Source organism: Dipodomys merriami, unplaced genomic scaffold (assembly GCF_024711535.1).
Source record: "Dipodomys merriami isolate MVZ:Mamm:240054 unplaced genomic scaffold, mDipMer1.0.p SCAF_53, whole genome shotgun sequence".
Classification (NCBI taxonomy): Eukaryota; Metazoa; Chordata; class Mammalia; order Rodentia; family Heteromyidae; genus Dipodomys; species Dipodomys merriami.
In genome coordinates this window covers 9,195,276-9,208,346 of record NW_027206102.1, presented here as the reverse complement: position 1 = coordinate 9,208,346, position 13,071 = coordinate 9,195,276, and positions in this window count along the sequence as shown.

Here is a 13,071-nt window from a genome sequence, read left to right as displayed (position 1 = left end):
ACAAAAATTATTGGATTTATATCTTCCATTCTAGCACAATGGTATGATTAAGGATATTGACTAATTTTTAATTAATGCTTTTATAAGTATTCAAACATGATACTTCATTAAATGCAGTTATAATTTAGTAACTAATAATTGGTAATAACATATATAATTTAATAATATCCCCACATTCCCTCTTTGTATGTGTGGGTATATATATACATATATAGAGAGGTATATATGTGTATATATATATAATATCAATCTACACATGTATCTATTAGGCACTACTGTGGCTTGATCACAGGTCTTCAGAATTTCCTGGATGCTCAGTTTGCCGGAGGATGGTGTGCTAAGACTGTACCCCATTTATGGATAGGGTATTTTAGGCTGAGTTGAAATCCCAGCATGGCCAAAAATTTATTTGTGGAGTAAGAAGCCAATTTGACACATTTTTTATCCTTCTCTGTGAAAGTTCTTGGTCTCAATATGATGTATAATTCCATATGCAAATATGTCGTATGTGATATGATGTAATAAAGGAAATGTTATATGTGTAATAATACTAAATAAATAAGGGTAATAAATTTCATATGCAATAGAACCCATATATGTAAATAGATCTCATATATATGAATATTATTTTTTCCAGTGATGGGGCTTCAATTCAGGCCCTGGGAACTGGTCTGAATTTCTTTTTTCTTTTTTCTTTCTTATTTTTATTTTGCCAGTCAAGGTGCCTGAACTCTAGGAGTGGACACTGTCCCTCAGCTCTTCAGTTCAAGGAAAGCACTCTACCACTTGACCTACAGTGCGACTTCCAGCTTTTTCTGCTTATGTGGTGCTGAGGAATTGAACCCAGGGCCTCATGAATGCAAGGCAAGCACTCTACCACTGAGCCACCTTCCCAGCCCCATGAAATTCTTGTGTTTAAGGGTGGTTAGCTTTCCCCTTCACACACAGTGTCACAGAGTTACCCAGACCCTCACTTCAAATCCCAGGCCAGGCCTGCTAGAAAAATGGTGCAATTTCCTAGCCAGGGTCGTATTGTTATTATTACTTTTTTTTGGCCTAGCACAGGGCTTGAATTCAGGTCTTCCCATCTCTGCCACAGCTGATCATTGGATCCTACTACCCTACTTCAAATTTCGGGGCTGGCAAAAAAATAAAAAAATAAAAAGGAGAAGGATAAAATTGAGAAGTTCAAGAAGGTGGTTTTACTTTTTTTTCCTTTTGTATTGTGACCACCTGGTTCTAAATGACAAGCCCCAGAATGTGTACATGACATTGCATTGCTAATGTTAGGCGGGCTATTAGGGAAGCCATAGCTGAAACAAGCAACTTAGGCCTGGAGGTCGAATCTTGGAACTGCCACTAATGAATGATGGGAGGCTCTAAGAAATGCATTCTGCTATACATCCGTACAAATGGAATGTTATAAAAGTAACATTTAAATTAGTAGTTAGTGTATGATTATATTATAAAAGTATACATAACAATTATTCTACATTGATTAATTTTCAATTAATACTTTATTATGTATACAATCATGATACTTAAAAAAGGAAGGAATAATTTAATTGCCAATAATTGGTAGTAATATCATATATGCAGTTTCAATATATAGAGACATCTCTTTTGTTTTATACATACACATCTATCTATCTATCTATCTATCTATCTATCTATCTATCTATCTATCTATCTATCTATCTATCTATCTATCTCTATATACCAATCTACACATTTATCTGTTTATACACTTGTCACTCCTGGGGCACAGTGTTAGAGTGATCACTGAGTATGTGCAAAGTCCTGGGTTCCATTCCTCACTACCACTTGCACAGAAAGATCCAGAAATCATGCTGTTGCTCAAGCAGTCGAGTACTAGCTTTGAGCAGAAAATTTAGGGACCGTGTCTAGACACTTACTCAAGATGCAGAACTGGCACCAAAACAAAATGATAGAATATACTGACTGCAAAGATATAAGGATAGGACTGCAAATACATCATCGTAGAGCAAGCTAGGAGTCTGGTGCTGAGAGCTGCCATCTAACATGACTTAGCAAGAGGTAAACTGCTGCAACCCAGCTACACAGAACCAGATACTTGTGGCTCTCTCAGCCCTGTCATCCAAGATACTGGGGGGCTGAGATCAGACACTGGTGGTTTTAAAATCCAGCCCTGACAGGAAGTCTGAAAAACTCTGAGCTGTGGCTCAAAGTGGTAGAGCTCTAGCCTTGAGCAAAATATCTTAGGATAGTACCCCCAAACTTTCAGTGGAATCCCCGTGGCTGACTGCCCACCTCCCCCCAAAAAACCCAACCCTCTAAATCATTAGATGTGAACTTTGTGTAGTTTGGTGACACTGATGAAAGCACCCTAATTCTAATGATAACATGTGGGATACAGCTATGTCATGAGTCTTATATGAGGAATGGTGTACTGAGTGCATTCTTGTATCTGGTCCTTGTAAAAGCTCCACAGATTATTGTGCAGATGAGAACTTTGAGTTTCAGATATGTCCCCATGTCAGTGCCAAAATGATGTATGTACTGAACTCTAGTGAGTTTTCTCCTGCAGACAATTGTTTTGGTTTATTTTTCTCAGTCATAAACCTTGAACTCAGGGCCTAGCCACTGTCCCTTCCCTGTTGGGCTCATGGCTAGCACCCTACCAAGGGGAACCAAGGACACCCATACAAATGTGTTACAGTCTAGGCATCTGTGGCTGATATCTGTCATCTTGCCTACTTTGACACATTTTTTTCCTTCTCTGTAAAAATCCTGGGTCTCAGTATGAAGTATAATCCATATGCAAATATATCCATGTGATAAGATGCAATAAATTAAATAAATGTTATATATGTAATAATACTAAATAGAAAATAAATAATGAATAAATAAGGGTAATAAATGTCATATGGAGTAAGCCCATGTATGTAAAAAATCACATATATGAATATTAATTTTTCTAGTGCTGGTGCTTAAATTCAGGCCTGGAAACTGGTCTGAAATTCTTGTCTTCAACAACAGTGAGCTTCCCTTCCTCCACAGTGTCTCAGAGTTTCCCAGACTCTGAGTTCAAATGCCAGGCCTGCCAGAAAAATGGAGCAAATTACAAGTCACGGCCTTAATTTATTTTGTCCAGGCCCTAGGCTTGAACTCAGCTTGTGGCAATTCTGCCTCAGGTTTGATCACCCTAGGCTGAGGTGCAGCCAATGGACCCACAGACCATTCTGAGATCCTAGGACCCGAGTTCAAATCTCGGGACTGATAAAAAAAAGGAGAAGGGTAGGGAAGGTGGCTCAGTAGTAGAGTGCTTGCCTTACATGCATAAGGCCCTGGGCTCGATTCCTCAGCACCACATAAGCAGAAAAAAAGCTGGAAGTGGTGCTATGACTCAAGTGGTAGAATCCTAGTCTTGAGCTGAATAGTTAAGGAAGTGTCCAGACCCAGATTTCTGGCCCCAAAACCAACAAAAAAGAAAAAAAAAGGGAGAGGTGGGGGAAAAAAGAATAAGGCTAAAACTGGGAAGTTCCAGAAGGCAGTTTTACTTTGTTTTTTCCTTTGCATTATGACCATCCTGGGTCTAAATGAAAGGGCCCGGAAAGAGTATGTGACCTTACACTGCTGAAGTTTGGTGGCTTTCAGGCAAGCCATAGCCAAAACCAGCAACTTAGGCCCAGGGTTCAAATCCCGTGACCGCCACCTACAAATGGTGGGAGATCCTAAGAAACGCATTCTGACATACATCCATAAGAATGGAATGTTGTAAAAGTAACAATTATATTAGTAGTTAGCATATGATTATATTTTAAAATTAGAAACAATAATCATAGTACCTTGACTAATTTTCAATTAATACTTTATTATATTTTCATCAATGAGAAATGAAGGAATAATTTAGTTATGGATAATTGTTAGTAATATAGTATATGTAATTTAGTAATATAAAGATATCTTTCTTATTTTATACATACATATATATATATGTGTGTATATATATAAGCTATCTATATATCTATTTCTACACTTGTCACTCCTGGGGCTCAGTGGTAGAGTGCTTGCCTAGTATGTATGAAGCTCTGGGTTCTTTTCCACACTATCACATGCACAGAAAAGCCGGAAGTGGTGCTGTCACTCCAGCACCAAAGAAAAGTTAGAATGTTCTAACTGTAACTATACAAGGCCAGGACTTTAAATACTTCATGACAGAGCAAGCTGGGAATCTGAACATGACCGCTGCCATCTATCCTGACAGCCAGATGTTAACAGCTGCAAACCAACACCATTGAACTAGATGCTGCTGGCTCACCCGTAGCTGCTCAGGGGATGAGATCTGACACTGGTGGGTTGAAAACTCAGCCCTGGCAGGAAGTCTGTGAGACTCTGAGCTGTGCCTGAAGGTGGTAGAGTTCTAGCCTTGAGGAAAAGATCTTAGGATAGTACCCACAACCGATGAGTGCAACCCCTGAGTCTGATGACCCTTCCTCCCCCCACCCCCCGACTAACCATCCATCCAAACAATTAGATGTGAACTTATGTGGTTCGTGACATGTTTCTGAAGGAATGGTGATACTGATGAAAGCATCCTAATTCTAATGACAGCTTGTGGGATACAGCTATATGAAGAGTTCTTCCTGGGGTGCTGGGTGCTGAGTCCTTCCTGGGGTGCTAGGTCCTTCACGGGGTGCTGTGTGCTGAGTCCTTCACGGGGTGTATTCTTTCATCTGATCCTTATCAGAGCTCCACAAGTAAGATGATTGTGCAGATGAGAAACTTGAGGCACAGATATTTCACAAGACAGGGTCAAATTTATCTATGTACTGAACTCTATTGAGTTGTCTCCTGCAGACAATTGTTTTGGATTAGTTTTCTCCATCATGAACCTTGAACTCGGAGCCTAGACTCTGATTTTCCTCTTATGCTCAAGGCTAGCACTCTACCACGCGGAGCCAAGGACCCCCTCACAGCAAAGTGTCACGGGTTAGGTGTCTTTAGCTGAGGTCTATCATCCTGCCTGCTCAGGAAGCTGAGGATCTGTGTTCAAAAATATCCCACACACAAAAGGTCCAATGACACTATCATCTCCTATTTACCACTTAGAAACTTGAAATGGAAGCTGGGTGCCGGTGACTCATGCCTGTTATCCTAGCTACTTACTCAGTAGGCTGAGAGCTCAGGATCACAGTCAAAAGCCAGCCTGAGAAGGAGAATACTTGAGATGGTTATCTCCAATGAACCACCAGAAAACCTGAATGTGCTCTGTAGCTCAAGTGGTACAGCTCTAAACTTGAGCTGAAGAGCTGACTGACAGCACCCAGGCCCAGACTTCAACTCCTCCAACTTACAAGAAAAGAAAGAAATAAACCTGAAATACAGTGCTGAGAATGGGTTTTAGGGGTAGAGTGCTTTGCGTGTATGAAACCCTCCTTGGAATCCTCAGTGGCACATCACTAGAAAAAAGCCTGTAGTGGCTCTGTGGCTCAAGTGGTAGAGTGCTATCTTTGTACAGGAGAAACTCAGGTACAGTGCTCAGGTCCTGAGTTCAAGCTCCAGGACTGGTATATGCACACAAATTACCATCTCCCCTCCCCCCCACACACACAGATACCGGAAGTGAAACTGTGACATCAAAGGGTTAAGCACTGGGAAGTAGGTCCTGAGAGGAGACTTGATCTGGTACAGCTTCTTTCAAGGCTTTGCCTTTGTTATAGGGATTTTAGAAAAACAACTTTAAACAAGGTTAACTAGAACTTGGCTCCAACCAGCCCTGTTCCTGGAATGGAAAGAATGCCTCTAGGTCCCCCTCCCCTTAACAACCTAACCCACCTTGATTGTTGAGTTAAAGACTGACCTATAAAACAGATAGGTTGTAATCTGGCTCCAACTGCCCGACAACACCTGCTTGCAGTGGTAAACCCTGACTTTCACACAGTAAACTCTGCCTATTGGCCGCCTGAGTGTGGTCTGGTATGACCATGCAATCCTTTTGTGTGGTATGATCCCATTGGTCACCTGTGCATGACCAGGCTCAACCTTATCGATTTTGACTTTAAAAATCAAAGAATGGGGGCTGCTCAGGGTAGCAGTATCAGCTCCTTAGCCTGTGCTGTGGCCCTGGCCGGTCAGTGTAGGAAACTTCTCAATAAAGTTGCTTCTTTGTAAACAACTTTGCTGAGGTGGGCTCTGTCACTCCAGACGACTAGGTGGGTTTGCCTGCCTGAGTAGGGGTCTTCCTACTACACACTGAGCTTCTGAGCTCATGGTCAGTACTCAGGCCCTGTGTTCAACCTGGAAACCTAGCCACCCAAGGCCCAACTAGGAGAGGTCAAAGGTTTCCAAACCTGATGAGCTCCACCAGCCCTACATAACAGGGAATATTGTGATTTTGCAAATGTGCTTAGATGTAGCAAGCTTCCGAAAACCTAGGGAGGCACCGTTGCCAATAATGAATCATTGAATTAGGTTCAGCTCCCTAGTTGTTGTCTGCCAGAAGGAATCTTGAATTAATTGTAGCAGTTTGTTTCAACACTGGAACACAGTCTAACAAAGATAGGATAAGTGCAGGGAACATGGCCTGCCACGGGAGGTGGCACAAATGAAGGCTTCCTGTCACAACAGAGCACTGAGGAGAGAGATATCTTGGGGTACAAAGAGGCCTTTTTCTCCTGGTCTTCAGGGTCTGCCCACACTCATCATCACTAATTGGCACAGAAAGAGTTGTTTGTTACAGAGCAGGAGTGAGGCCTTTTGTCTGCCTATTCCAACAAAGAGGCAGAATTCCTCCAGCAGCCTGGGGTTTGGAGAAACCCTCAGGCTACACTGGGAACAAGGAGGGGAGCCCTGAAATATGCACTGGCTTGAAAGCACCCTCTGTGCTATGAAATCATTCTATTCAAAGCAAATTTCCTAGCTGGGTGCCTTTCTTCATAGCGACTCTGGATGTTCACCAATAGAAATACATTCACACATACACAGACACATGGAGTTACTGGCTCTATTGTTTTTTTTTTTGGTGCAGGTCCTGAGGCTTGAACTGTGAGCTTAGACATTGTCCCTGAGCTCCTTTTTCACAAGGAAACACTTTATTGTGCCTTAAACCATGATACATCATTAAATGAAGACATAATTTCATAACTAATAATTATTAGTAATATATTACATGTAATTTAATGATATATAGACATCTCATATTCTATAAATATTTTTATATATTTAAACATACACTGGGATATACATATACATCTCTCTCTTTTTCTCTCACTCTCTATGCATATATGTATTTGCAGCAATTTACGCATCTATCTACTTATATATTGGCCACTCCTGGAGGTTAAACTTAGGTCCTGGGAACTCACTTGCAATGTAATTGTTTTAGACTGCTGCACTTACATTGATCCCTTGATGAATTGGGCATTCCAGGCTCTGAGTTCAAATCCCAGCAGTGCCAAAGACAATAGGTGGATTAAGCAGCCAATGTTGACCTGCTCTGCTGTCTGTGAAAATATTGCTTACTAGGTACAATATGTAATAACTTTTTTTTTTTTTTTGTCGGTCGTGGGGCTTGAACTCTGGGTCTGGGCTCTGTCCTTCAGCTCTTCAGCTCAAGGCGAGCACTCTACCACTTGAGCTACAGCGCCACTTCCAGTTTTCTGGTGGTTTATTGGAGATAGGAGTCTCTCGGTGTCTCCTGCCCTGGCTGGCTTTGAACCGCAATCCTCCGATCTCAGCTTCCTGAGTAGCTAGGATTACAGGCGTGAGCCACCAGCACCTGGCTAATATGTAATACCTATGCAAATACATATATATGATGTACATTATAAATCTATATAAATATTATTTTGCCAGTCCTGGGGCTATAATTCATGCCCTGGGAAATGGTCTTGACTTTCTTTTATTCAAGGAGGGTGAGCTTCCACTTCACACACAGCAAAATAGAGTTATCCAGGCCCTGATTTCAAATCCCAGGTATGGCAGATAAAATGTCCCAAATTCCAAGCCAGAACCTTAATTTTTTGGGGGGAGGGCAGGCACAGGGCTTGAACTCAGGTCATCACAAGTCTGCCTCAACCTTGATTGCCCTAGGCTGGGGTGCAGCTTTTACACCCACAGATCATCCAGGGATCCTAGGACCCAATTTCAACTCCCAGCACTGGCCAACAAACAAACCAAAATGGAAGAGGAAAAACCAGAAAGTTTTACACAATAGTTTTACGTTTGTTTCTTTTGCACAGTGACCATCCTGGTTCTCACTGACTTGGCTTGAAAATTGTACATGACTTTGCATGGCTGAGGCTGGTGGGCGGTCAGTGAAGCCTGAGGTTAACCCAGACACCTGGGCCCTGAGTTCGATCCTAGGACTGCCATATACACATGGTTGAAGATCCTAGGAAACTGGTTCTTATCTCTAGGAACACTAATAGAATGTTTGAAATGTACTAATTGAATTACTAATTAACTAGTCTTTCTAATGTAAGATTGTATGCATTAAATATAGGTCTTTGATTAATTTAATTAATACCTTATTAAGTCTTCTACCATGATTAATTAATGGAGGAATAATTTTAGACTGAATAATTAGTAGTAATAGAATATACAAAAGTAAGATATAGACATCACTTTTTATATAGAGTTATACACTAGAATCTACACAAATGTCTATTTGTCTCCCTCTGTATATGTTTATAGATGCATATACATATGTAAATACACACACACTGAATTTTACACATCTATGTGTTTATGTGTTGACCACTTCTAGGGCCAAATTTGCCCGACAACTTCGTTTGCATCAGACTGGTGTGCTAACATTTATCTACTCCCCATTCATGAAATGGGCTTTCTAGGCCCTGCGTTCAAATCACAGAACTGCCAAAAACTTAAGTAATCCTGGTGGAAGAAGCCAAATGTCTCATTTGTTTTCTGTATCGGTGAAAGTCCTGGGTGACAGGAATGAGGTATAGTACATTGGCAAATCTATGTCCTATGTAATAAGATGTAAAAAAGGTTATGTGTGTAATCATACTCACTAAAATACATAAGAAATAAATAAAACACAAAATAAAATGAATAACCACACTAACTGCAATATGCAGTAAAAATGTGTATGTAAATATGAATCCTGTATTTAAAATGCATGAGAATATTGTTTTTGCAAGAGCTAGGATTTGAATTCAGGCCCTGGGAACAGGCCTGACTTTCTTGTCTACGAGCAGGGTGAGCTTCTCCTTCTCGCACAGTGCTGTAGATGTACCTAGGACCTGAGTTCAAATCCCAGGACTGACAGAAAAATATGGCATGAATAACAAACCTGAAGTAGAGGGCTGGGAATGTGCCTTAGGGATAGAGTGCTTTGCAAATCTATGAAACCCTGGACTTGACTTCTCAGAAACACATCACTAGCAAAAAGCCTGAAGTGGCTCTGTGGCTCAAGTGGGAGAGGGCTATTCTTGTACAAGAGTAACTAGGTACAGTGCTCAGGTCCTGAGTTCAAACCCCAGTACTGGTGTATGTGCGCGCGCGCACACACACACACACACACACACACACACACACACACACACACACACACACAGACCAGAAGTAAAGCTGTGACACAAAATGGTAAATCATTGGGCTCCTGCGCTGAGCTCATGGTCAGCACCCAGGCCCTGTGTTCAACCCCAAAACCTTGCCACACAGGGATCAACTAGGAGAGTGCAAAGGTTTCAAAACCTAATGTGTTTCAGCAGTCCTAGATGACAGGAAGCATGGTGAGATCAGACATGTGCTTGGATTTCCAAAGGTTTCAGAAACCTAGCAGAGGCATCATAGGCCCATCATCACCCTCAATGAAACATTTCTTGAACTTAAGTGCCCTAGTTGTCTGCCAGAAGGACTCCTGAATTATATTGAGCACTGTATCTGAACACCAGAATATAGTCTCACAAAGGCAGGATAAGTGCTGGGAACTTGGCCTGCCACATGAGGTGGCACAAATGAAGGCTTCCTGTCAACAGGAGTACTGGGGAGAGAGATAGCTTGGGGTACAAAGAGGCCTTTTTGTCCTGACCTTCAGAGCCCATCCACACTCATCCTCACTAATTGGCCCAGATGGAGTTGTTTGTTACAGAGCTGTACAGGACTGAGGTCTTTTGTCTGCATGTTCAAACAATGAGAGAGCCTTCTTCCAGCAGGCCTGGGAGGCAGAGAAACCCTCAGGCTGCACTGGGAACTGTGAGGGGAGCCCAGGAACATGCACTGTCATGAAAGCAGTCTCTGTTATGAAATCATTGTATTGAAAACCAATTTTCTAGCTTGGTGCCTTTCATCATAGCTACTCTGGAGCTTCACCTATAGGAATATATTCACACATACACAAAGACATGGAAGCAGGTCCTGGGCTTGAACTATGAGCATAGGCCTTGTCCCTGAGTTACTTGTGCTCAAGGGTATTGCATTAACCTTGAGCCACAGCCCCACTTCTGGGTTTTCTGTGATGTCTTAGAAATAACAGTGTCATGGACTTTCCTATGCTGGCTAGATTCAAACTCAGATTCTCTACATCTCAGCCTCCTGAGGAGCTGGGATTACAGTCAGCAGCCACTGGCACCTGCCTTTCTTTTCTTCTTCATTTTTTAATCTGGACAATCTGACTACTTAACAGCATCATTCCAATGCTTTGAATTTATAAGTCCACTACTCAATGTTCTTTATAGGTGCTTTCTCTGAGAAGGATTTTCTCTCCTCCTCTTCTCCTCTGGTCATAGGTTTGAAGCAAAGAGTGAGAAATGAGTGTGACATGATTTTGGCAGCAAATGTCCACAGGACACGCCAGTTCAGTCACTTAGCATTGAGCTGCAGTGAATTTACTGTCTCAGGACGAGAGGTCCAAAAGCTGGAGTGATCCTCATACTGTCTGAATTGCTCCTTAGGCCTATAAAATTATCTTATACTTATGAATGTTTTGTGTCTCCCACCTGAAGTATCTAGAACATACTAGAAGCATCTTCATGTTTCCTTTTTTCTCTAGTACCTCTTTAGATTTAGACTAAGGGTTTGTGTGGAGCAGATTCTCAGCGAATCCCTGAGGAAAGCCACTTACAGTCTCCTTAGTAGATCTCTGTTCACAGCCAGCCTGAGCAGGAAAGTCTGCGAGACTCTTATTTCCAATAAATCACCAGAAAACCAGAAATGAATCAGTGGCCCAGAGGACAGAGCTCCAGCTTTGAGAAAGAAAGCCGAGCAGTAGATACAAGCCAGACCAGGCAGGAAAGCCTGGCAGGCGCTTATGTCGAATTAAGATGTCTGGAAGTTGAGCTGTGGCAGTGGTAGAGTCTCCACCTTGAGGAAAACAGCTGAGGGACACATTCGGCCCTGAGTTTAAGCCCTGGGATGGCCACCAAAAAAATTCAAAAAGAGAAGGCCAAGTTTATGTATCAGTGCCCTACCTACTTATGTGTGTATATTACCTCTCTGAGTGTAATCAGATTGTATGCAATGCTTCTCCTTTTATGTACAGATTTATTTTTCAGATAGGCTTGTTGCACATACTGCATCATTCTCTTCTTTTCTGGCCCATGGCTTTTCTCTTCCAGAGTTCCAGGCCTGTGTCCTCATATGATACACACTTAAGTTCACAGCAGCCTTTATTTCATATTATTATGAGGCCAAGGCAGGAACAGTCACAAATCAGGCAGAGGAAGAGAAGATCAGGGTTTTTGAAATAACCTGTATTCAGAAAATTAAACTTGGGGAATGTAAAGTGGTAGCATACTTATGTAGAAACTACCATTAAGAAAAAATGAGAGGGCTGGGAATGTGGATTAGTCCTTAGCATGCAAGAAGCCCTCTGTGCCAAGCCTAATCCGGTGGAGTCTGCTTAGCATGGGAAACCTGCTTTCAGATCTGAGAATGGGGCGTCAGAGAGGCCTACCTCCTGGAAAAGGCTGGCAAGCCCCTGGGAAAGATGTGTTGCTGGTTTTTTTTTTTCTTCACTGTATAGGAGTGCCTATTAATCTTTTACTGTTCCTGCTGCTTATTGTACTTACTCATGCTCAACGTTCCCTTAGTCAAGGCTCTTTCTTAAAAGTGATGATGACTCCAACATCTGATGAGTGTCCTGAGAATATGACTAACTCACCAGAGTTAAGTGCTACCCTAAAAGCCCCTCTTGTGGAGGCTAGTAGATGAGTCATAAGTAAATATAAAAGTATTGGGGGTTTCATGACGTCACTTCGGCAGAAGGAATTGTTTGTAAGAGATTTACAAGAAGTTGTAGGCATGGCTAGAGCAGAAAGAGTGTATGGCTACTGGAGACTTCCCTATAATCCTAAAACATATACAATAGACTCATATAGATATCCTGTAGGTAAGAAAGATGTAGAGAGATATTTAGACCAAAAGCTAAATAAGATTCCTAAAAGGTTGGTAGATAAAAGGTGGCAATGGCTTATCAGAGGAAAATAGTGGGATCCTCCATTACCTAGAGGACCCCAAAGACTTCCCCCAGATCCATAGGCTTTTACAGGTGTGTATGATAAGGATGGCAACTGTTGGGAAAACTAATTAGGAGAAAGAACTTCCTGTTACTCTCTTTCATTTACTGAGACACTTGCTAGATCTAGGCCATCTTGGTGCTTACTATTAAAGAAGGAACAAAAAAGGTCTTATGAGACAGTTAAGGCCTCTATAGAAAAGAGTAAACGATTATGTGAAAGGGTTACAGAAAAGACACTATGAGCTTAAATTTGATATATGGCCAGATTTAAATAAGTATACTGAATATCATGATTTTTGGCCACAAATTGGGAACCCTCTAAGCACAATTGCTTAGAAAAGATTTAAAATGTATAAAGTACACAACTAAACAAAAGTAACTATGAAGTACTAGAGTTCATGCCTTTCTGTTCAGCACCTTGCCCATAAGCTCTGGTTAATGGTTAATTGGTGATAAACATCGAAACCCGTTGTATTTCTTAAAAATAGAGGTAAAGCCAAAAACAAGTGCCTATCCTCATAGCTCGTCATCTAAAAAACAAGATTAGGCGACCAGCTGCTGAAAACCCAAGAACGAAGCCTTGCAGCAAGGTTGTGTAACCT